The sequence below is a fragment of the Ctenopharyngodon idella genome, chromosome 13, assembly GCF_019924925.1.
Source record: "Ctenopharyngodon idella isolate HZGC_01 chromosome 13, HZGC01, whole genome shotgun sequence".
Lineage (NCBI taxonomy): Eukaryota > Metazoa > Chordata > Actinopteri > Cypriniformes > Xenocyprididae > Ctenopharyngodon > Ctenopharyngodon idella.
This window is the reverse complement of record NC_067232.1, coordinates 30,767,367-30,791,019: the sequence shown is the minus strand read 5'-3', so window position 1 is coordinate 30,791,019 and position 23,653 is coordinate 30,767,367. Positions and strand designations below refer to the sequence as shown.

The 23,653-nt window shown below is 40.4% G+C and overlaps 1 protein-coding gene and 1 pseudogene across 10 annotated transcripts in view; one reads left to right on the top strand and one right to left on the bottom strand.

Moving 5' to 3' along the window:
• gsta.1 (glutathione S-transferase, alpha tandem duplicate 1) overlaps window positions 1-23,653 on the top strand; it is a 105,654-nt gene that overhangs the window by 63,862 nt on the left and 18,139 nt on the right. The gene's annotated exons all lie outside the window — the stretch shown is intronic.
• On the bottom strand, window positions 484-23,442 carry LOC127525540 (NACHT, LRR and PYD domains-containing protein 3-like; annotated as a pseudogene).

Below are 23,653 nucleotides of genomic sequence, written 5' to 3'. Positions count from 1 at the left end.
TATTCAGTCAAGATCAGTGAGTGATTTTTCTTTGTCTTTTGTTGTTTGATTAATATTAAGGACACAGATGGCAGCAGGTTTATTAGGCTGCTGTCACTTTAAGAGCTAATGAACAGATCCAATATACACATGATGCACATTTGTTTTCTTTCTCAGCTGTTTATGTTGTAGCAAATTAACTCAAAGGGGAAATATTAATAATTATTCATAACTCATGATTATTAATTATGACTAATTATGAATATTTGAATCAGTTAATTAGATTAACTTGATGTAGCTACATTAAAATTACAATCAATCAATCAATCAATCAGTTAATTCTGTGAACACTCAGTATTGATTATTAATTCTAAGAGAAGGATATTTTTCATGGCCATAGAAAAATAATTCTTTCTTAGCATTTACAGCACTTAGAGCTGGTAATAGGATCTAAATCTTTTAAGAGACAATTTATTCACAGACAGGGAGTCAGAACCAAATATGTATTGTGCACAAGTTTTATTAACTAAATCACAAACACATAACTAAACTAACAAACACATACATACACAGGTAAAATGAGGAATGAAGCCAAAAACCAGGAAAGAATCATCAGTATTCATTACAAAACTCCTTTGTTAACAAAGGAGGTTTACAACTTTAACTAACTAGCAGCAATTTAGTATATCGTATGATACTTGAATTAGGCCTCAGCCTTTTTGAAGAGCGTCCCAAATATACCGTTGCAGTAGAAAGCTCTGAGGGTTCAGTCCAATGGTGCTGAAGTTGCAATCGATATCTTCTGCGTTGAATGAAGAACCGATGACAAACTTGCATGGTTAGTTTGAATCTTAGTGGGAAAGAGTCCTTTTCTCTCCTAGTTAAGCGCATGGCTGGGGTGCAGATATATATATATATATATCTATCTGTAAAACTACAGTAGCAGTATTTTCTATGCAATATTTGCAAATAGATACTATTTTTACTTATAAATAGTGGTGAATATTTGCACCTCAGTATTGTTGTACATTACAGGATGCAAAAGTGTGTAAATGATTATATTTGGTAACACTTTATTTTGATGGTTCACTTTAGACATTCTACTAACTATAAGTAATATTGCAACTACATTTCAACTTATTCTACTAACCTAAACCCAAACACCTAACCCTAACCTAACAGTCTACTAATACTCTAATGAGAATTCGCTTACATGTAGTTGCAAAGTTACTTATAGTTAGTAGAATGTCTAAAGCGGACCATCAAATTAAAGTGTAACCTTATATTTATTAAAATTATTAAATGGATGCCACCTTATTGGGACAATAAAGCCCTCTTTACACCTACCTCTAAGCCTACCGGATGAATACTTTATTATTAAATGCTCATTAGGCACTATATTTCCATTTTTTTAAAAATATTTTCTTTATTTTTATTGAAAATAAATGCATTTCCAATCTGATATGTGATGGGAGAAGAGTGAGGAAAAGGTGGGTTACTTCCATGTGCCTTACTCTCTACGCCACTGTGGCTGTCGTGTAGCGGGCATCTTTCTAATTTTGTCTAGCCAAACCACACATTGATGGGTGGAGTTAGTGTAAATAGCCTATGCCAACAAGATGGGCTTAGTATACTTAAGGTACTTAGTGCTGGTTCTTAGTATAAATAGACACTGTTTTTTTGTTTTGTTTTTCTGCTAAATGATCAGTAAATTTGAATTTGAATCAATGTTAATTAATTACAGATGCATTTCTAAAAATGATCACCTCTCAAATTTAGTATTTTGGTACCAAATATAAATGCATATATGTTCATTGGATAAATAAATATATACTGATTATACATTACATTCTTTTATGTGGTACTTGGAGGCTTTTAGCAAGAATAGAGTCATATTTAATTTCAAGCAGCCTTCTGGAAAAATGTGGGCAAAATAATCTTTTTTTTTTTTTTTTTTTAAATACTTTCTTTAATCTGAGCGGTACAAGACTTGGCTACTTTTCCTAAATTTGCCACGTGAAGACACACACACACACACACACAAAGGGCTCGATTCATCAGTGTTAGGTGGTTGGGAAAAAAACTCCTTAATTTGGCCTTTGTGGACAGAAATGGGCACCCATAGGAAATATGGGAAATATTATAATTCAGAGCAATTTTTTTTTTTTTTTAATTTGTCCAATGAAAATCAATAAATCCAACACAATGCAGATCATACATACAAATGAAGGGGTGAGCCTATTCTCACATTCTCAATGTGGCAAACACTCTCTCTCACTCTCTCACTCTCTCTCTCTCTCTCTCTCTCTCACACACACACACACACACACACACATCCACAAGAAAGCCATTGAATGAGCCTATAACAGAGCGTTTTTATTTATTTTTTTATTTTGTCAAATAAAAAAGTCACTCACATAAACAAAGGAATTGAATGAGCCAATAACTGAGCAATTTGTTTTTAAAAATATGCCAATCAGCCACTGTGTGAAACACACACACACACACACACACTTCAAAGTCAGATCAAAGTCCTACTGCAAGATATTATTAAATACAGCATAAAAATTAGCATATTTTACATAAAATATGGTACTTTTTGAGGTAGATAAATTCCAAATTATACCCCAAAATAACAACAACAATAAAAAAAATGCATAAATTGATAGCTTTTATTTTTTCAAAGACAGTGATACAAAGTGCCCAAATTTGTCCACGAAGGTACAATTAAGGGCTGCCATACGAAGGCTGCTTGAGGGTTAAATATTTCTCCTGTAGATCCTTCACAGCAAACACTTGTGCATAGCTGAATTTAAAGATTGAAAGAGCAGGGGCCTGTACCATGAAGCCGGATTAGCTGGCTAGCCAGGTATGTTTCAGATTAGTTTGTGCCAATCCTGGGTTTTAGGTACCATGAAAGTGACTTGGCTTTTAGTGGTGTTCATCACCATAGTAACTCCATGGCTAACCTGCTCCGGGGCAGGTTTTGTTCTGGGTTACAGATCTCAAACCGAAATTGGTCCAATCAGATGTGAGCAAAGTGACACTGACACATCCAACGCAATAAAGTCACTCCCCCTGCAATTTCACTTCCTCCAAATTAAAGGTCACTATATAGTAAAAACAAATATTTAACAATGAAATTGTCTGGCTTTAATGATAATTTGAATTATTTTATGATTTATATATGATTAATTATTATATGATCTATATTATTATTAATCCATTACACACAACCAATTTTAGTTTTTCAGTTATTATTAAGCATTTAGTTTAAATAAATAAGCTGTAGAATCAATAGATAACTCTTTAAAAATGACTACATGTGACCTTACATGTTTGAGTTTCTATCGCTACATTATCAACTATATAAACTAACTTCACAAGTTTCTCTTGCACTGATAGAGCAAGATCATTTCTTTTATTTGTCCTCTTTCATGGACAAGTATTTTCTTTAGCGTAAAGGCATTTAAATTCTTCATTTTCTTCAATCTCTTAATCTTCAGCAAAAGAGTTTTGAATCGTGCTGTCTCTCACGCAAGAACTGAATCACAGTTTCTGTTGCAAGGCATGTGATTGGCTGTTTGCCACTGATGTCACAAATTCATGTGCACCCGCTCCACAAACTCAGGATCAAAGCCTGAGTTGACAGAGAAAGTTGATGATGAGCATCATGGTACCAACAAAGCCGGATTGAAGTGGTTTGGTTTTGTCAACTTGAAACTAATCCTATAACCCTAAGTTTGTTCAACTACCATCATGGTACATATGCTGATTCTTGATGTCTGTGTTTGTCTATTTGTCTCACAGTAGTTCAAAATCTTTTATGCACTACACTGTTTTAAAATCACAATAACTGTTTGCTTCAAAACTTTCTCCTCACGCTGTAGTTTCACAGGGTTGGTAATGCAAAACCTAAATGTATAAATGACAAAACATTTGATTAGTTACTTTGGCCCACTCTCGATGAATATCTGTTCACTGTATAGCACTGATCTCACTGCTTTACAACATCATATGCATTGTTGTACAATCACTGAACTGACAACTACATCTGACTTCCAGCCACAGCCTTAGATGAAATTAACTGAAAGGACATTAAATCTCTTTTATTACAAACCAGACTGGCTTTATTTCTGTCATTTGTCTTTTTTTTTTTTTTTTTTTTTTGAGAGAGAGAGTTGAGGTTTAGGTGTCAATGTTTTATTGAAAATGTTTGGTCACCATTATGATGATCAGTGTTTCATTTAGTTGGACAGTTTAACACATTGCTTAATTATGGAAGCAAACACTGATCATCATAATGGTGTCCAAACATTTTCAATAAAGCATCAACATCTAAACCTCTGTTAATTCTCAAAAAGAACTGTAGACGAATGACAGAAATGAAGTCAGTCTGGTTTGTAATAAATGAGACTTAATATCTTTTTAGTTGATTTTATCAGTCATTTCCCACACGATTGATCTGGCACAGAGACAGTGATGAATTAAACAACCTGAATCCAGCATAGAGGGGTTCAGTGAATGTGGTTTTGAATGTGTGTAAGTGTGTGTGTGTCAGAGATGCTGTAGAAGGACAGAGTGCCGGCCGGCCAGTCGAGATACACTCCTACTCTATTAGAGGATGAACTGACACATATGTCAATGTTTTTACTATTGTGCCAGGCAGAATATCTGTTTTCAGTGCAGAAAAGACTCCAGGATTTATCATTGTATCCAAACAAGGTGCCACTCCCTTCTTTCCTGCTGATTCCTTTATATGACACAGCTACATAAGCCCATTTACTCCATTTAACCTCCCAGTAACAGCGTTCAGTCAGACTCTCTCGACACAGAACATGCTCGCAGAAATCAAATCTCTCTGGATGATCAGGATACGGCTGCTTCTCTTTTACATGTGTTGCCTTTCTGTTCTCCTCAGATAGAATGAGACGAGTGTGTGCTGTGTTTGGATCCAGTGTGAGATCACAGGCATCTGAACACAAGAGAGATTAGAACTGTATGAAGAACAGTGTTAGAAACAGTCTCTCTTTCTCTGTGTGTATGTGTGTCTGTGTGCCCTTACATAACAAAAATATATGGGAATATTCTGCAAAATATAATGTAATATATTATTTCTGATTGTTTGGTCAGAAACATTCACACCAGTGGCCTGCTGGAGGTCATTTTGTAGGGCTCTGGCAGAGCTCATCCTGTTCCTAATTGCACAAAGCCCTCTACGGCCCTGTCCAGCTCTCCTAGATTAACTGCCTGTTTCCTGAAATCTCCTCCATGCTCTTGAGACTGTGCTGGGAGACACAGCAAACCTTCTGGCAATGGTTCGTATTGATGTGCCATCCTGGAGGGGTTAGACTGTCTGTGCAACCTCTGTAGGGTCCAGGTATTGCCTCATGCTACCAGTAGTGACACAACCCCTTCTGCTACTGAACTGACCAGATCAATATCCCAGGAGTTTAACTGACTTGATGCTATTCTCTGATTAAAAAGTGATCCTTTAATTTTTTTGAGCAGTGTATGTATATATACAGTATCTCACAGAAGTGAGTACACCCCTCACATTTTTGTAAATATTTTATTATATCTTTTCATGTGACAACACTGAAGAAATGATACTTTGCTACAATGTAAAGTAGTGAGTGTACAGCTTGTATAACAGTGTAAATTTCCTGTCCCCTCAAAATAACTCAACACATAGCCATTAATGTCTAAACCGCTGGCCACAAAAGTGAGTACACCCCTAAGTAAAAATGTCCAATTAGCCATTTTCTCTCCCCGGTGTCATGTGACTTGTTAGTGTTACAAGGTCTCAGGTGTGAATGGGGCGCAGGTGTGTTAAATTTGGTGTTACCGCTCTCACTCTCTCATACTGGTCACTGGAAGTTCAACATGGCACCTCATGGCAAAGAACTCTCTGAGGATCTGAAAAAAAGAATTGTTGCTCTACATAAAGATGGCGTAGGCTATAAGAAGATTGCCAAGACCCTGAAACTGAGCTGCAGCACGGTGGCCAAGACCATACAGCGGTTTAACAGGACAGGTTCCACTCAGAACAGACCTCGCCATGGTCGACCCAAGAAGTTGAGTGCACGTGCTCAGCGTCATATCCAGAGGTTGTGTTTGGGAAATAGACGTATGAGTGCTGCCAGCATTGCTGCAGAGGTTGAAGGGGTGAGGGGTCAGCCTGTCAGTGCTCAGACCATACGCCGCACACTGCATCAAATTGGTCTGCATGGCTGTCGCCCCAGAAGGAAGCCTCTTCTAAGGACGATGCACTAAAAAGCCCGCAAACAGTTTGCTGAAGACAAGCAGACTAAAGACATGGATTACTGGAACCATGTCCTGTGGTCTGATGAGACCAAGATAAACTTATTTGGTCCAGATGGTGTCAAGCGTGTGTGGCGGCAACCAGATAAGGAGTACAAAGACAAGTGTGTCTTGCCTACAGTCAAGCATGGTGGTGGGATTTTCATGGTCTGGGGCTGCATCAGTGCTGCCGGCACTGGGGAGCTACAGTTCATTGAGGGAACCATGAATGCCAACATGTACTGTGACATACTGAAGCAGAGCACGATCCCCTCTCTTCAGAGACTGGGCCGCAGGGCAGTATTCCAACATGATAACGACCCCAAACACACTGCCTTGCTAAAGAAGCTGAGGGTACCTAAACCCTATTGAGCATCTGTGGGGCATCCTCAAACGGAAGGTGAAGGAGCACAAGGTCTCTAACATCCACCAGCTCCGTGATGTCGTCATGGAGGAGTGGAAGAGGACTCCAGTGGCAACCTGTGAAGCTCTGGTGAACTCCATGCTCAAGAGGGTTAAGGCAGTGCTGGAAAATAATGGTGGCCACACAAAATATTGACACTTTGGGCCCAATTTGGACATTTTCACTTAGGGGTGTACTCACTTTTGTGGTCAGCGGTTTAGACATTAATGGCTGTGTGTTGAGTTATTTTGAGGGAACAGCAAATTTACACTGATATACAAGCTGTACTCTCACTACTTTACATTGTAGCAAAGTGTCATTTCTTCAGTGTTGTCACATGAAAAGATATAATAAAATATTTACAAAAATGTGAGGGGTGTACTCACTTCTGTGAGATACTGTGTGTGTATATATATATATATATATATATATATATATTTAATTTTTTCCCCAGTTGAGACGCTTTGCTTGTTATGATATGGAATATCTGCAGAAGTGTTACAAGTATCTCATTTCACAGGATAGATTGCTTCTGTATTGCTTCTATATAAAAATGTCAATACAAAGCAAAGTATTTGCTCTGGATCTTGTTTTAAATAATTTTGTTCCGTTATTAGGCTTGTTGTTGTCATCTGTTGACGTTGTACAAGCAGAATGTGGCAGTTGGTCGGTGTTGTATTTGTCCCACCCCTCCTCCACTGTGATTTAATGGCTGGGTAAAAAGTAGGGGTGCAACGGTTCAGATTACTCACGGTTCGGTTTGTATCACGGTTTTAGGCTCACGGTTTCGGTATGGTTCGGTATGTGCTATGTTCAGGTAAAAAATTACTACTGTCAAATAAAAATAAAGAAAATAAGAACAAATAATCAAATAGCACAAATAAATACAGTAAAGCATAGATACAAATTAATAAAGCTTTTCAGTTTTTTCATGTATCCAGTTTTAAGGTACAGAAATTGAATAAAGTAGCTAATAAAATGTAAAACAACATTGCGTAATCTTCACTGTATAAATTAAAGATCAGTTAGTTACTAATTACAGTTACTATTCAGTCATGAGCAATGAGTGATTTCCTTGTCTTTTGTTGTTTGATTAACATTAAAAACACATTCAGCAGGAATGCAAGGGCTGCTGTCTCTTTAAGACACAATGCACGGATCAGTACACTGATACTGAACACGGGCGTTCTTTCTCGAGTGTACAAGTTCATTTAAGACATAACCGACTAAGCTTGCTAGGATACTCACCAAGACGGGCATGTTGACATAATTTTGTGTGAATTTGTCCGTTCAAGCACAAGACTTGAAAGAGACCTCAATATTTGCGCGCTGTACACGCGCTTCTGCGTGCGCGCTTCGGATGAGTGCACAAATCTTCTCACAGCGCGCACGTAAGTTATCTTTCGTGCCTTGCACTCGAATGTTTAAATTGGCAAGGCTTAAATGAGTTTAGTTTAAACGCAGATAGCAACATGTGTGGTTCAGGTCTCACCCGCGCTCGCGCGCTGTCAACACCCAGGTGATGATGGCGTAAATGACTGGTCATATAGAGCATACGGTACTCGCAGTGAAAAAAGTTTAGGGGAAGCCAGAATGTATCCATCAACAGAAACATACATTAGCCTAACTCTCTCTATCTATTTTATTTATTTTCTACAAACCATATTATAGATGCGTATGCGTCGTCAGATATGAGATGAACCGCGGTGCAAGTGCGTGCCGAACCGAGTGTGCAGAACGGTACGGTTCAGTTTTTTTACAGAGAACCGTTTCACCCTTAGTAAAAAGTGACAGCGTTTTACCCAAAGTTGAAAACTGTTCAACTCTCGCCGACCAGTAAAAAATGCAGAGCCCTCAGCGCTTCAGCGTGAAATAGATGCTCAGCGCCTCGTTACGCTCCCCAGCAACATGTGTTGCTCACTCTTTTTTCTTTTTCTGCAGCAACTCTGAGCACTTTTCATATTCTTTATTCTGGCTGAAGCACTTTTGTTTCAATCTATAAGAATAATATAATCAGCCTATGTTATAGTTTAAAGTTATTAATATTAATAACGTGAGTCTGAGTCATGTTTATTTGACAGTAATTTCACATTTCTTGTTTGTATGAAGGTTAAATACAAATATAAGGTGAACATTAATTGATTTGTACCATTTTTATTTCTAAAATATTATATAGTTTTATAGCAGTAAGTTTCATAGACTCGGTAAATTTATTTTTCAGAAGTTTGTAGGTACAGACATCCATTGTGGGTGTTCTTGGCAGTTTTTCTGAGGCTTTTATATTGTTCATAATATATCGATATTGGAATTATATCATATCGACCGAAATTAAGAAATATATCATGATATAAATTTTGGCCATTATGTCCAGCAATTCCAGTGCGGCAATTCCTTAAGTATTATTCAATATATTGTAACAGGCCGCTTTTCCACTGTTGGGCCGAACGGTTCTTAGAATGATAAGGAACTGTTCCAGTTGTGTTTAAACTGGAGCCTGGTACGGCACGGCACGATTACAAACCATTCTCGGCACGGTTGTCTAACTTTTGCTGTATTCCAAACTTTTGCCAAACTCAGGGCTGCAGAGAGAAAATGGTGCAAATCAAAAGACCAATCTGACCTAGGTAGCCATCAATCTCTGCTCTCATCCTTTTCTGATGATGTTCATGCTGCTAAATCTTCATATTTCCACAACAAAATCAACAGCGCTTCAAACACGCACACTTTTCAAAACATTCAGCTCTCTCCTCTGTCCCCCTCCACCACCACCCACCTCCTCCCTAACTGCTGATAATTTTTTCACTGACAAAACATCTACCATCAGCAGTCAGTTCTCTGCTCCACGAACACAGGAACTCAGACCAATCACACACACAGCCGCACACCTCCTCTCTTCATTCTCTCCCCTCACTGAGACAGAAGTATCCAAACTTCTCCTCTCCAGTCATCTCACCACCTGCCCTCTAGATCCCATCCCCTCACACCTTCTACAAGCCATCGCTCCTACACTTTTACCAGCACTTGCACACATTATCAACACATCTCTCCACACTGGCATTTTCCCTAACACATTCAAGCAGGCTCGGATAACCCAACTGCTTAAAACACCCATCTCACTTGTACACAGTTACAGACCTGTCTCTCTCCTACCATTCATAGCAAAAACACTTGAACGAGTTGTTTTCAACCAGGTGTCATCTTTCCTCTCACAGAGCAATCAATTGGACATGAATCAATCTGGTTTCAAGAGTGGCTACTCAACCGAGACTGCACTACTATCGGTCACTGAATCCTTGTGGATTCAAAATCATCAGTTCTCATTCTGCTCGATCTATCTGCTGCCTTTGACACGGTGAATCATCAGATCCTTCTGCCCACCCTCTCATCACTGGGCATCACAGGTACTCCACTTCACTGGTTTGAATCCTATCTCACAGGAAGGTCTTTTGGGGTTGCCTGGAGAGGGGAGGTATCCAAAGCTCATCAACTGACCACGGGGGTTCCTCAGGGTTCAGTTCTTGGACCCCTTCTCTTCTCCATTTACACTACATCACTTGGTCCCATCATACAGACACATGGTTTCTCCTACCATTGCTATGCTGATGACACGCAACTCTTCCTTTTATTCCAACCAGATGATCCCACAGTAGCTGCACAAATCTCAAGCTGTCTGGTGGACATCTCGGCATGGATGAAAGAACATCATCTGCAGCTTAACCTGGCAAAGACTGAGCTTCTTGTCTTCCCTGCCAATCCGACTCTAAAGCATGATTTCAGCATCCAGATAGGTACATCCTCAATTACCCCATCAAATTCGGCCAGAAATTTTGGAGTAATCCTTGATGACCAACTGACCTTCAAAGACCACATTGCGAAGACAGCTCTGTCATGCAGATTTGCACTATACAACATCAGGAAAATCAGGCCCTTTCTAACAGAACATGCAACACAACTTCTCATCCAGGCCCTGGTCATTTCTAGGTTTGATTACTGCAATGCTCTTCTGGCTGGACTGCCATCACGCACAATCAAGCCTCTACAATTGATTCAGTACGCTGCAGCACGTCTTGTCTTTAACAAGCTCAAAAGAGCCCACGTCACGCCTCTCTTCATCTCTCTGCACTGGCTACCACTTGCTGCTCGCATCAAGTTCAAGGCATTAACGCTTGCTTACAGATCTGCCACAGGCTCAGCACCCTCCTATTTCCACTCACTCTTGCGAGTCTACACCCCTACCAGAAGCCTACGCTCACTAAAGGAGCAAAGGCTCATGGTACTATTACAGAGAGGCAAAAAAAAATCACTCTCCAGAACTTTCTCGTTCACTGCTCCATGCTGGTGGAACGATCTTCCTGCCTTCATCCGGAATGCAGAATCCCTGGCAATATTCAAAAGACAGCTGAAAACTCATCTCTTTCGTGAGCACTTAACCTCATCTTTAAAAAAAAAAAATCCTTTCATTACCTATCCTTTCACTTCCTTTAATCCCTCTCTATTGTAGCTTATGATACTCTGAGCAATGTCTGAAACTTGTATTGTGAGCACTTCTTGTGTCTATTTGCCTCTTCATGATGACTCGCTTGTTGTATTCCTCACTTGTAAGTCATTTTGGATAAAAGCGTCTGCCAAATGAATAAATGTACATGTAAATTTAATGTAACCGTCTTGAATTGTGCTGGTAGAATGCGTGAAGTGATGTCGGCACACAGGATTGGTCACTTGTCTGTTGCCTGGCTACCAGTTTCTCCATAGCTGGCTAAGCGCTCTATTTGAGCGACGTAAACACAAATTAATAATAAAATTAAAAGAAATATCTAATCATCCGCCATAACGCAGTCGTTATTACAGCTCATATCATAAGTAAACCGTTGCGTTACCAAGGCAACGACAGACGCTTTTATATTACATTCCAAAGAGCGGCTGTTATCAGCCCCACAGTGGAAAACAAAACCGTAACCGTACCAGCTGGTCCGGATCGGCCCGGAATGGAACGGTTACGCAATGAGAACCGTTCGGTCCGATGGTGGAAAAGCGGATATGTTTACATAATATATTATTCTCTATGTTTTCGGATATACCATTAAAACATTTAATATATTGATCATTCATATATTAGGAAATATATTTTTTTGCATAAGGGTGCTTTAGGTGAACCCTACGTTATGGGGATCAAATGTCCCCACAAGTATATTAATACCAGACAATTTTGACCTTGTGGGGACATTTTTAGGTTTTAGGTGTTGTTTTTTGAAAATCTAAAAAAGAATGTTTTGTGTGATGTGTAGGGTTAGTGTAGGTGGAGAGAATATGCAGTTTGTACAGTATAAAAACCATTACACCTATGGAATGTCCCCATAATGATAAGAATACCACTGTGTGTGTGTGTGTCTGTGTGTGTGTGTGTGTGTGTGTGAGAAATGACCTACATTTTCTTGGTCCTGGTGTCATTCTAAAAGGGCCTCCATGATCCAAACTAGAAAGAGACAAATATAAGCCACAAATGATAAGTGTTTGATTATAAAAAATAAATAAGAATTTCTCAACATGAAGCAGTGATAACAGTAAAATAGTATAAACAGGAGACCAATTTGGGATTCTAGTTAAAAAACAAACAAACAAAAAAAACATCTATAACACAAGAGGATGTTAATCACATGGGCAAGCATCTAAACGCACAACTGGAGATTTTATAGAGACAGAAAATCAGAGACAGATTAAATCCATGAGAACTGTGAAAACTTCTCCAAGATGTTTGAACAACCTTACAAATAATCGTAAACAATGTGTTTACCTAGGAGGTGTTTACCTGTTTTGAAATTAAAAAGTGGATTTTAGTTTAACATGACATTTTAGTTTTATGGCACCAGATTCTCTGTGAATTAAAATTTGTTGTAATCTGAAAGTATAGCTCACTCCAAAATAAATTGCATCACACTTGTGAATTGATTCGTTTGACGTTACCATCATGGTGATCAGTGGCTGCTTTAGTTAGGCTGTTGACCCACAATAATTATGGCAAGGAAAGCCAAAAGAGAATGCATCCAGGTGATGTTGGTTTGTTATAGATGATAACAAAATAATCATCACCTAGATTCAGTATGCAGTTGTCACGATCACTGTCTGTTCCTGTCAGTTCCTGGACTCCACTTCCCATAATCCTCCCTTCCAATCACATGCACCAATCACCAATTGCCACACACACCTGCAGATCATTACCTGGACTATAAAGGACTTACACACACACCACCTCATTGCGAAGTCTTGATTTGCCCCGGTGATCACTTCTGAGCGTTTTCTTGTGGATTGTATTTCTGTTGCCATTGGACTGTTTATTGGACTGTGTTTGTTTGCCGCCTGCCCTGATCCTTGCCTGTTATTTGGACTGTGTTTGTTTGCCGCCTGCCTCGACCATTGCCTGTCCCTGTTTGTGTCTCTGCCTTTGCCCCTGTCTGCTTTGGTGTTTATCGTAATAAAGCTGCAAATGGATCCTCACGCTGTCAGCCCTTCATTACAGAAGACTTCGCCATCAAACGATCCAGCAGCTTCTACGAGCGCTTCCAGCCCCAGCATGGACCCAGCAATACGTCTCGTCCGCCTTCGGCAAGGTAATTCTACACTCGAGGACCACATTCAGAAGTTTCTAGACATTGCCTATTTATCTGACCTGCCTGACTGTGCCCTCATTGACTTCTTTGGCTATGGATTAAACGAACCATTGAAGGACTACTTACTTATTAATGGTCCCCGAGGGTCGTTCGTGGAATTTCTGGACTTTGCCCTGCTTACTGTTGGTTCACTTTTTACTGTGGGTGTCGCGGAGGAACGCGACACCTCGTTCCCCCATGTAATGGCTGCCTCTAAAGAGAGCATTCACAAAATGGCGGCCACAACATCATCACATCATGTCTCCGCCGATCTTCCAGAGCCAAGTCAAGTCTCCGTTGATCTTCTAGAATTACATCACGTCTCTGGATCTGTTTGGGAGCGGAGTGGGTTGCGTTCCAGTGTGGCTGATCCAGCGCTGACTTCAGTACGAGCGGCTGGCATTCCTAAGCCTCCGCCGGCCGCTTCACACTCAAGCTCGCCGGTTGCTACGCCCTCAAGCTCGCCGGTTGCTACGCCCTCAAGCTCGCCGGTTGCTACGCCCTCAAGCTCGCCGGTTGCTACGCCCTCAAACTCTCTGTATGCTATGGACAAGATGGCCGCTTTGCCAGTGCCCACGGGCAAGATGGCCGCCCCGCCAGTGTCTGGGAACATAGGGGTCGTTCCAGCCAGTGAGTCCACTCCAGAACCAGCTCCAGTCCGCGAGTCCGCTCCAACCCGTGAGCCCGCTGCAGCGCCCTCAGAGGAGGTAGGCATAGAGCCACCGCCTCAACCATGTAAACGGAGGAGGAGGAGGAAGAAGGCTTCCTCCATCCCTCAAGGCCCGGAGGCCTTCCCAGAGCCCGCTGTAGGCCCGGAGGCCTTCCCAGAGCCCGCTGTAGGCCCGGAGGCCGTCCCAGAGCCCGCTGTAGGCCCGGAGGCCGTCCCAGAGCCCGCTGTAGGCCCGGAGGCCGTCCCAGAGCCCGTTGTAAGCCCGGAGGCCGTCCCAGAGCGGTCCGCTGCCGTCCCAGAGCAGTCCGCTCTTCCTGATACGGCCACGGAGACCGTCGCCGAGCTCCTCGCCCTGCCGGCGCCACCCGAGCTCCTCGCCCTGCCGGCGCCACCCGAGCTCCTCGCCCTGCCGGCGCCACCCGAGCTCCTCGCCCTGCCGGCGCCACCCGAGCTCCTCGCCCTGCCGGCGCCACCCGAGCTCCTTACCCACGAAACCGCCACGGCCTCCGTTGAATTCCCCAAGAACTTTTTGGGGGGGGGCCATATACCTGAGGGTGGGGAGCTTGTGGGTGGGGACCCTGCACGGCCGCGATCATCAGCGGCCTCCGAATTGCTTGAGCTTGCGGGTGGGGACCTTACACGCCCACGGTCTTCAACCGCCTGTGAACTGCTGTGGCCGGCTACGGACCCTGACCTGCCGTGGGCGCCCAAGCTACCTGACCTACCGTGGCCGCCTAAGCCACCTGACCTGCCGTGGTTGCCCAAGCCACCTGACCTGCCGTGGGTGCCCAAGCCACCTGACCCGCCGTGGGTGCCCAAGCCACCTGACCCGCCGTGGCTGCCCGTGGCACCTGACCCGCCGTGGCTGCCCGTGGCACCTGACCCGCCGTGGCTGCCCGTGGCACCTGACCCGCCGTGGCTGCCCGTGGCACCTGACCCGCCGTGGCTGCCCGTGGCACCTGACCCGCCGTGGCTGCCCGTGGCACCTGACCCCCCGTGGCTGCCCGAGTTCCTGGACCTGCATTGGAGACCCCGTTCCCGTCTGCCAACAGGTCTCCAATGTACCCACCCCCCCTCCCTATCTGTGCCATTTACGCCGCGAGGACGCGCCTTCCGGAAGGGGGGCGTTATGTCACGATCACTGTCTGTTCCTGTCAGTTCCTGGACTCCACTTCCCATAATCCTCCCTTCCAATCACATGCACCAATCACCAATTGCCACACACACCTGCAGATCATTACCTGGACTATAAAGGACTTACACACACACCACCTCATTGCGAAGTCTTGATTTGCCCCGGTGATCACTTCTGAGCGTTTTCTTGTGGATTGTATTTCTGTTGCCATTGGACTGTTTATTGGACTGTGTTTGTTTGCCGCCTGCCCTGATCCTTGCCTGTTATTTGGACTGTGTTTGTTTGCCGCCTGCCTCGACCATTGCCTGTCCCTGTTTGTGTCTCTGCCTTTGCCCCTGTCTGCTTTGGTGTTTATCGTAATAAAGCTGCAAATGGATCCTCACGCATTCGACCCATCATTACAGCAGTCTTTGATAGATAACATTAATCTTATATTTTTAATTGTGTGATTATATGGTATGAGATCCAGCAGTGTCATAATCATTTATGAAGGACTGAAAAGCTTGATAAGACACAAACATTTTGAACTGGGTCATTTAGACACAAAGAGACATCAAGAATCAGCATTTGAATCTCAACAATGGTGACAATCAAAAGCTTCATGCTGCAATGCATGCTAGGTACCTAGTCTTTGTGCAGTGAGTACAATTTGACCTCACATTGTGACCATAGTATGAGCACACAGTGAGGTTGCTGTGAGGTTACACTTTTATATCACTGTGACCTGTGACCTCACATTGTGACCACATCACGAGTATCCTGGGAGCTCATGAGATCATTGTGAGATCAAATTGTTGACTGGGTAAATTCTGGATGTCTGGATATATATATATATATATATATATATATATATATACACAGTTGCAAGAAAAAGTATGTGAACCACTTGCAGAATCTGTGAAAATGTGCAAAATTTTAACAAAGTAAGAGAGATCATACAAAATGCATGTTATTTTTTATTTAGTACTTAATATTTTACATAAAAGATGTTTACATATAATCCATAAGACAAAAAAAAATAGCTGAATTTATTAAAATGACCCAGTTCAAAAGTTTGTGAACCATTGATTCTTAATACTGTGTGTGGTTACCTGTATGATCTATGACTGTTTGTTGTGTGATGGTTGTTCATGAGTCCCTTGTTTGTTCTGAGCAGTTAAACTGAGCTCTGTTCTTCAGAAAAATGCTTCAGTTTTCCACCATCTTTTGCATATTTGAACACTTTACAACAATGACTGAATGATTTTGAGATCAATCTTTTCACATTGAGGACAACTGAGGGACTCAAACACAACTATTAAAAAAGGCTCAAACATTCACTGATGCTTCAGAAGGAAACACGATGCATTAAGAGTCGGGGGGTGAAAACTTTTGAACAGGATGAAGAGGTCCAAATTTTTTATTATTTTGCTTGAATATCATTTTTTTCATTTAGTACTGCCCTTCGGAAGCAACAGAAGATACTTGCATGTTTCCCAGAAGACAAATTAAATACAATTTACCTTGATCTTCAAATTCCAAATGTTTTCACCCCCCCATCTATTAATGCATCATGTTTTTTCTGGAGCATCAGTGAATGTTTGAACCTTTTTTAAAAGTTGTGTTTGAGTCCCTCAGTTGTCCTCAGTGTGAAAAGACGGATCTCAAAATCAGTCACTTCTGGAAAGGGTTCAAATATGCAAAAAATGCTGGAAAACTGAAGAATCTGCAGGACCTGGAGATTTTTTTCTGAAGAACAGAGCTCAGTTTAACTGCTCAGAACAAACAAGGGACTCATGAACAACCATCACAAAACAACAAACAGTCGTAGATCATCCAGGTAACCACACACAGTATTAAGAATCAGTGGTTCACATACTTATGAATGGGGTTATTTTAATAAATTCAGCTAATTCTTTTGTCTTGTGGATTATATGTAAACATCTTTTATGTAAAATATCTTACTCAGGACAGTACTAAATAAAAAATAACATGCATTTTGTTAAAATTATTAACATTTTCACAGATTCTGCAAGTGGTTCACATACTTTTTCTTGCAACTGTATATATATATATATATATATATTTTTATATATATATATATATATATATATATATATATTTATTAGGGGTGGGAATCTTTAGTCACAGGAGTCACGATCCGATTCCAAAATGATGCTTGATCTACTTTTTTTTTCTTATTAATTAATCAGTTTACTGACTTAATCTTAAAATCCTTACATTTACATATCCTTACACAAGTAATTATAAGTACGTTTTAAAATAATTATAAATTTAAAAAAAAATTAAGCATGTTAAGAATTTTAAACTAATAACTTCAAAACACAAGCAAGTATCAAATAATGATGATACTGAGCAAAGAAACATATTACAAGCAATAAACAAAGAGTGCTTTCGTTTTCAGTATTATCTGAATGTTTTTTTTTTATTCAAGAACTGTGAGTGATTTTTCTTTCTCATCTTTACTGTTGTTTGATTGTTACTATGACATCATAGACAGCGGGAGATCTAATAAGCTGCATTCAAAAGACTTTCAAATCACATGAGCCAATATTTTATTCACAATAGAACATAAATAACATAAATGTTTAAACTGAGAATTTTTACAATTTTATGCACAAAATGAGCTCATTTCAAATTTGATGCCTGCTACAGGTCTCAAAGTAGTTGGGACGGGGGCATGTTTACCAGCATCTCCTCTTCTTTTCAAAACAGTTTGAAGACGTCTAGGCATCGAGGTTATGAGTTTCTGGAGTTTTGGTGTTGGAATTTGGTCCCATTCTTGCCTGATATAGGTTTCCAGCTGCTGAAGAGTTTGTGGTCATCTTTGACATATTTTTCATTTAATGATGTGCCAAATGTTCTCTATAGGTGAAAGATCTGGACTGCAGGCAGGCCAATTCAGCACCTGGACTCTTCTACGACAAAGCCATACTGTTGTAATAGCTGCAGTATATGTTGCTCTAAAACCTTTATATACCTTTCAGCATTCATAGTGCCTTCCAAAACATGTAAACTGCCCATACCGTATGCACTTATGCACCCTCATACCATTAGAGATGCTGGCTTTTGAACTGAACACTGATAACACGCTGGAAGGTCTCCCTCCTCTTTAGCCCGGAGGACACGGCGTCCGTGATTTCCAATAAGAATGTCAAATTTGGACTCGTCTGACCATAGAACACTTTTCCACTTTGAAACAGTCCATTTTAAATGAGCCTTGGCCCACAGGACACAAAGGCACTTCCGGACCATGTTCACATATGGCTTCCTTTTTGCATGATAGAGCTGTAGTTGGCATCTGCAGATGGCACGGCAGATTGTGTTTACAGACAGTGGTTTCTGGAAGTATTCCTGGGCCCATTTAGTAATGTCATTGACACAATCATGCCGATGAATGATGCAGTGTCGTCTGAGGGCCCGAAGACAACAGACATCCAATAAAGGTCTTCGGCCTTGTCCCTTACGCACAGAGATTTCTCTGAATCTTTTGATGATATTATGCACTGTAGATGATGAGATTTGCAAAGCCTTTGCAATTTGACGTTGAGGAACATTGTTTTTAAAGTATTCCACAATCTTTTTACGCACTCTTTCACAGATTGCAGAGCCTCTGCCCATCTTTACTTCTGAGAGACTCCACCTCTCTAAGACATACCTTTTATAGCTAATCATGTTACAGACCTGCTATCAATTAACTTAATTAGTTGCTAGATGTTCTCCCAACTGAATATTTTAAAAATTTCTTGCTTTTTCAGCCATTTGTTGCCCCCGTGCCAATTTTTTTGAGACCTGTTTTAAATAGTCCAAATAGTCCACTGCATTCCAAACGAATTGGAAGCAAGCAGAATACGGGTGTTTCTAAAGCACACTCAGCGTCATCGCGCATTTGGTTAAAAACTAAGTTCAGAATCGATTCTGAAATTCAGAATTTCTCCTGCCCCATATATATATAATGACACACAAAAGTTTTGGACATCCAGAATTTAGTGGGAATGAGTTGAAAAAGTGACCTTTCCTCCTTGCCACAAAAGTGGCACAGCTGGATTTTGAACATCTTCAAAGATGTGCATACTTTTATAGAAAACTATCAAAACTATGAAAACTATAAAAATCCCCTTTTTATCCCACATACTTGAGTATCTGCAGTGAACAGTTTGGATCATTGAGTTTTTCGTTGAGCAGCTTGACTTCTGAATCTCCTGGGTGATTGTAGCTCAGATCCAGCTCTCTCAGAGCTGAAGACACATAACCACAGCCTTCCTCTGTCACCATACAGCCTGACAACCTACAGACACACAAAGTCATCTACAGACATCAACACTATGACCAACTGACAGTACATTATCCATTATATGTTTTTACAAACCTCAGTATCTCCAGCAGACACTTTGGACTCTTCAGTCCATCCGAGAGCAGCTTCACTCCTGAATCCTGCAGGTCATTGTTACTCAGGTCCAGCTCTCTCAGGAAATCATTTGAGGATTGTAGAACTGATGAAAATATTTTACAATCCTGAGCAGTGAGATTACAGTCAGCAAGACTGAAAGAGACAAGACAAACACAAGAAAATTACATTCTTAACTTTATTGTACAACTGGTATTTCAATAATGTCAGCTTCATTCTAGCAAAAACTCAGTTCAATTCATACAGTCTCTTTCCTAAAGAGCTGATGATCTGAATAAGTTGTGTTAAATAAGGAAGAAATACAAAATGTACATAGCAGTGAATCCCTAGGACTGGACTTGAGAACCACTGGCTTAAGCCAAATTAAACAAGAGTTGTTGTTTTTTTTTTTTTTTTTTTTTTTTTTTTTATTATTAATAATTACTTGTTATAAAGACTTATGGGGGGAGAAAAAAAAAAGTACTGTTGATTAAAGTGTTAAATTTGGTATGGACTTGGAGTGGTGGACTTAAACAGACTTGAACTTGGTCCCCAATGCACAGGGCAATGGTGACACCAGAATAAAAATATTCATGATTCTGTTGAAAATGAAGCTGAAAATACAGAATTATGTTAGAGATTATGCTTGTACTCTGTCACTGACTTCCTATAAAGAATGTAGGCCCTGTTTTTACTGGTAAAATCAGACATTTAACATTATCAGGACCCACAAATATTCCCCCATTGCATTATTGTACATACTCAATATGTACTTTAAAAATACAGTAAGCTTGAATAAAATGCTATATGACAAATCATATTGTTTACATCACCGATACGAGTAATGTTAATGACACTGATATCATATCACACCAATATTGTTGCATTTTTAAATTTCAATATAACAATGTATCATTAACACCCCTAGTAAAAAGAGATAATAATCTAAATATACTGAAGATGTATCATTTATCACAACAAGAGAAACTGTAATTGCATTTAGAAATGACTCTTCACTGTAACATTGATTAATCACTCACAGGGCTTTTGTGCAGGTAATCACAGCTGGTATCAGTCGTCTTCTACCCTCATCTGATGTGTTGTATTTCTTGAGATCCAGCTCATCCAGGGCCACCTCTGACATCTGAAGCATGTAGGCGATTGATGAGCAGTGAGCAGGAGACAGTTTATTCTGTCTATAGTGTTTGTCTGATTTCACAAACTCCTGAATCTCTTTGGACAGAGTCTCATCTTTCATTTCCAGCAGACAGAGAAACAGATTGATGGATCTTTCAGTGGAGAGTCCATGTCCATCTTTGATCTTCTCTTTAATGTACTGTGTGGTCCTTATGGTGCTCTCTGAGCTGTTCTCTGTGTGTGTCAGTAGATCCTGTAAGAGTCTCTGATTGGACTCCAGTGAGACGCCCAGCAGGAACCGCAGGAACAGATCCAGCTGTCCATTCTCAGCCTTAAGAGCTTTATCTACTACACCTCTAAACAAATTATGCATTGGATCAAAGACCTTAAGGGTCTCCATGGTGCTGATTAAATAGCAATAAAACACATGGAAAGCAGCGAGAAACTCCTGGACACTCAGATGAATAAAGCTGTAGACTTTCCTCTGATAAATCACAGATTCCTCCTTAAAGATCTCAGTGCAAATCCCAGAATACACTGCGGCATCTGTAATGTCTATGCCACTCTCTCTCAGGTCCTCCTCATAGAACATCACATTGCTCTTCATAAGCTGTTTGAAAGCCACTTCAGCAAGTTTCACAATCACTTCTCTGTTGGATTGCAGGACTTTCTCTAGCTCTCTCTCTTCGTACTTCTGATTCCTCATGTTGATCTGAATCAGCAGGAAGTGAATGTACATTTCAGTCAGAGTTTGAGGGATTTCTGCACTCAGATCTTCTATCAGGAGCTTCTGCAGCACAGTGGATGAGATCCAGCAGAAGACAGGTATGTGGCACATGATGTGGAGGCTTCTTGCTTTTCTGATGTGTGAGATGATTCTGCTAGCTTGATGCTCGTCACTGATTCTCTTCTTGAAATAATCCTCCTTCTGTGGTTCACTGAATCCCTGAATTTCTGTCAGATGGTTGATGAATATTCGGGGGATCTGATTGCCTGCTGCTGGTCTGGAGGTGATCCAGATGAGAGCAGAGGGAAGCAGCTCTCCTTTAATGAGGTTTGACATCAATATAGCCACTGATGTAGTCTCAGTCACATCAAAAACTTTCTGAGCATCTGAAAACATCAGTGTGATTCTGCTTTCATCCAGACCATCAAAGATGAACACAACTTTGCTCTTCTCATAAATCTTTGAGTCCATATCTTGAAGTTCAGGATGAAAGTCCAGCAGAAGTCTGTGAAGACTGTACTGATGATCTCGGATCAAGTTCAGTTCTCAAAATGTAAGCACAAACATGAAATCTACATCCTGATTGGCTTTTCCCTCAGCCCAGTCCAGAATAAACTTCTGCACAGAGACAGTTTTTCCGATTCCTGCAATGCCTTTAGTAAGAACAGTCTTGATTTGGTATTTCTTCTCATATTCTGGTTCAGGTGAGGCTTTAAAGATGTCATTGCAGTAGATTGGAATGTCTTGTGAGTGTTGTGTTCTGGCTGATTTCTCCATCTGTAAAACCTCATGTTCTTCATTCACTCCTTCTCTCTCTCCCTCTAGGATGTAGAGCTGTGTGTAGATCCTGTTCAGGAAGGTTTGGTTCCCATGTAGTTTGTTTCCCTCAAATAATCGCTCATACTTGTTCTTCATGCTGGTTTTGTGTTGGTCTTTGACTCTCTGTAGTTCATCATCTGCTAGTTTCTGTAGGTCTCCAGTCTCCTTCTGCAGGGTTACTTGTGTGCCCTGCTGTGTGATGTGGGTCTGACATGAGTTCACAGATCTGGTCAGACCATCTCTTTCAACTCTTCAGAGGAATTAAGAAACAAAGAAAAACTATAAAACTCCTAAAATGTTACATATATATATATATATATATATATATATATATATATATATATCTCTACTATAAATATTCTAAAGATACCAATCACTTAAAATTTCATTGCATTTCTATATTGCTGTCTTTGTTACATAGCATCTTACTTGGTGTCGGAGGTCAGTGATCCATCACTCAATACAGGAGGTTCCCTCATAGAGTCGTTACTCTTCAAAGACACACAGCTGTACACTGCAGATGATGCCGTCTGTGTCTGATCCACTCTCTCCTCATGGAGACTGATTTTAGAGGCAGCGCCTCCCTCCATTTTATCTAGAATCAGCAATATGTTTGAGGAAACACACTTCTGTTGTCTTGGTGGCAAAGTATGTTTTTGTTTGGTTACTCATTCTTTCATTGATTTCACACACCTGCTCTTTTTCAGTTCATTCGTTAGCTGTGTATATTTTGTCCTCTCCTAGTTTAGTTTATTGTCTGGTGTTGTTTGTGTTAGCTCACACCATTATGAGTGTTTGCCTTCATTGTATCTTTGTTTTGTTTAGTTAATAGTGTTGCAAATTAGATCCCCTGTGCCTCACCTCATCTTCTTCCTGGCCAAAATGTGACAACACTGTGGCTGCATCGGACCTCTGTGGTTGATGCAACAAAATCAAAGTGAACACATTATAATCAGTAATAATGTCTACTCTGAATGTGGCACAATGTGACAAGACACTGACAGTAAACTGATGCCCTGTTCTATTTCTGACATTTTAACTTTCAGATTGTTTTGGGTTGGAACATGACATACACATGGAAATCTACCCTTTAATGTCAAATTAACTACATAAAATGCCTCATTCGGTAATTACAAAACTTAAGTTGAAATGTCATGAATCAAAAGTAATTTAATTTACAAAACACTTTAAATATCTATCTATCTATCTATATCTATATCTATCTATATATATATATATATATATATATATATAGAAACCAATTTAAATATTGATGATATTTTGAAAAGTGTTGATTAGTTTGATTTGTGTTTTGCTGATAAAATTAAGTTTCATTTGTGTTTTAATGATCAATAATATAAACAATAAATATCTTGCTAAGTGAATCATCATAACCAGATTTTGATAATGCAGAATGTTTGTATACTTATCTTATATATTGTCTTTCTG